At 37.2% G+C, this 3,284-nt stretch overlaps 1 pseudogene; it reads left to right on the plus strand.

The window, feature by feature from the left end:
• Window positions 1-768: 768 nt before the first annotated feature.
• On the plus strand, window positions 769-1,736 carry LOC109380556 (KATNB1-like protein 1 pseudogene; annotated as a pseudogene).
• Window positions 1,737-3,284: the final 1,548 nt, after the last annotated feature.

Below are 3,284 nucleotides of genomic sequence, written 5' to 3' on the forward strand. Positions count from 1 at the left end.
ATGATGGTGCCAACTTGGGCCAGTGAAGTAACATCCTCCACAACTAGACTGAAGAACAAAATGACAGCAACTTGTCTGTTCCCCTTCCCTCAATTCCCCCCCCCAAAAAAAAAATCTTAAAAAAAAAAAAAGGATTGATTTCTCCTCCTCTTCTGGGGAGGAAGAAGGACTATTTTGGATGTAAGTTTTTGCTTTCCCCACCGAAAGCCTCGAACCTTATTCTAGGTTTTATGTCTTCTTGACTTGATGGTCTTCTATATCCGAATTCACTGGGCCAACGTGAACCAGCTGCAGAAGCTCCAGGGGGAATCTCTTTGAAATCTTTTGCCAGCAGTAATGCCACTTTATAAGATTTCTAGTATAAGTTGCTGAATTTCAGGCATGCATGCAATAAGAATCACCTTTCCCCTAGCAGACTTCAGAAATTAAGCATATGTTGGGTCATTGTAAAGTCTCACTTCTCCATCATCTAAACTGAAATTGTTGCCCCACAGTTTATGCAAAATCTGCAGCTGATTTCTCCATTAGATGTAGTCAGACCGCTTACAAAAGGAATACCCAATCTGTGTCCTCTAAGTGTGGAGGACTTAGATTTGCCATCACCTGAGGCTCTTGAGGCTTCGTTCAGAGGGAAGTCCAATATTCCTTTGTCTCTTTAAAAAGTTCATTCACAAAGGCTGAATTATCTGTAATCCACTATTCATGTTTACTTGAATAGAACCTTACATGGAGTGACGTTCATGGAGTGAGCGCTTTATTCAAGCGATTATGGTATCTGAAACCCACAATGTTAAAAAATGAAACTTTTGTAACAATATTGAGGATCATTCCATTGATCTTCCTAGAAAAAGAATCTCTAATTTTACTAATAAGAACGTGAAGGAGGTTAAGAAATCTCCAAAACAGTTGGCTGCTTACATAAATAGAACAGTAGGACAAGCTGTGAAAAACCCGGATAAACTACATAAGGTGATTTATCACAGAAAGAAAGTTCATGATCCTTTTCTAATTCCTTGTTACAAAAAAGAGCAGTCCCCTAGAAGTGAGGGCTGTGACATGGCAAATAAAGAAAATGAACTGGCTTGTGCAAGCCACCTGCCTGAAAAATTACATCATGATGGTTGAACATATTTGCTTAACTCCAGTGATTCTGGTTCTTCACAGACAGAAAGCCCATCATTAAAATATAGTGGTTTTTTTTCTGAGGTTTCTCAGGACCATGAAACAATGGCACAAGTTTTGTTCAGCAGGAATTTGAGATTGAATGTAGCTTTAACTTTCTGGAAAAAGAGAAGCATAACTGAACTTGTAGCTTATTTGGTGAGGATAGAAGATCTTGCAGTGGTGGTAGATTGCCTGCCTGTTCTCACCAATAGTTTACAGGAAGAGAAACAATACATCTCGCTAGGCTGCTGCATAGACTTGTTGCCTCTAGAACAATCACTACTTAAAAGCAAGTTTGAAGAGTATATAATAGTTGGCTTAAACTGGCTTCAAGCAGTCATAAAAAGGTAGTGGTCAGAACTATCTTCCAAAACAGAAATTATAAATGATGGAAATATTCAGATTTTAAAAGAACAATTAAGTGGATTGTGGGAACAAGAAAACCATCTTACTTTGGTTCCAGGATACTGGTAATATAGCTAAGGATGTAGATGCTTATTTATTACAGTTGCATTGAGAGACTTCGTGTAGTAAAGAACATTTGGTTATTCAAAACATCCCTGGACTATATGATTTCCAAAATGGCTCATTGGAGAACTGTGAGCTATGGAAGAAATCAAAATCTTTTTTATTTTGAACCACATAATGAAACCACTAATGAAACCCTAGCAATCTACTTTACATTGAAGTGGAAAAATATCCGAAAGGAGCATCTTCAACTTCAACGAGGTGAAAGTGCACTATGAAGATTGTTCACCTTCGCTGCGTTTGGGATTTATATGGTTATTTGGTGACATTGTTTAGGAACTACTGGATTTTAATGCAATCCTGCATAAGAATATACTTTATATTATGTGAAAAACATAAGACAACTTATTACTAGGGACCACAAAGACCAATCATCATTACTTTTTTTAAGATTGTGTTTTATGAGAAAACACTCAAATGTGTGCAGCTATTTCCTTATGTTGAAGAGACTTGGAAAGTTTAAAGCATCATAACAAATAATCAATACTAAAAGTTTTTTGTCCGCCCTGACATACTGTGTATACAAAATGCCTTAATTAATAAGCCAATGTGTATGATACCGATGTCTGTTTTAAAAAAATTAAAACCAACCATGCTTCTGGCATGCTCAAATCATGCTCAAATCAGGGGCTTCCGTTCATATAGAATGTTGTTGTTAAAAATTACTCCACACCATCTTTAAAACTTGAGAATATTTTTAATATCTCTGATTTTTTTTGCCAGAATCATTATGTCATGTATGTATGTGTTATGCCTATGTAAAAGAAAAGGTGAATATGTATTTGTATGAATGCTTCCCTGGAAATGTTCATGGAGTTGGCTAATTTATATTCACTTTCTATTGTATATAGATTTCTAATATTTCCAGTTCTGTATCATTTAAGATTCCTTCATTTGAGTAAATTCACTAAATATTTCTAAAAAAAAAAAAAAAGATTGCAGTTGGAATTAAAGTTCTTAATCCACTGGATTATCATGGATTATCCAAGTGGGTCTAATGTAATCACAAGGGTCCTTAAAGGTGGAAGGAGAAGGCAGAAGAGTTAGTGTCAGAGTGATACGATGTGAGAAAGACTCAGCTGGCCATTGTTGGCTGTGAAGATGCGAGAGGATCACAAAGCAGAGTAGTGGGCAGCCTCTCAAAGTTGGAAAAGACAAGAAAACAGATTCTCTCCTGGAACCTCTAGAAAGGCACATAGCTTTGCTGACACCTTACTTTTAACCTAATGAGATCCATTTTGGACTTCTGACCTTCAGAACTCTGAGATAATAAATGTATCGTTTTATGCAAAGTTTGATATAAATTGTTGCAGCAGCAATAGGAAGCGAATACAATGTTGAAACGGTGATTGTTGGTGTCTGTCTCTTCCACCACACTGCCTGCTTCTGGAGAACAAGAGCGATACTGTTGTCTCCATTATTTACCCAGAATCCAGCACAGGATCTGGCACATAATCAGGGCTCAGTAAATACATGTTGAACAAATGAAAGATCGCTCTAACTTTGCGGTTCTACAGAGGCTCTGAGATTCCAAAGCAGCCTCTGCCTTTCACTTCTCCAGGCCTTGGAGACCTTAAGTCCTTGGCCCTCAC

Source organism: Hipposideros armiger, unplaced genomic scaffold (assembly GCF_001890085.2).
Source record: "Hipposideros armiger isolate ML-2016 unplaced genomic scaffold, ASM189008v1 scaffold_38, whole genome shotgun sequence".
NCBI lineage: Eukaryota > Metazoa > Chordata > Mammalia > Chiroptera > Hipposideridae > Hipposideros > Hipposideros armiger.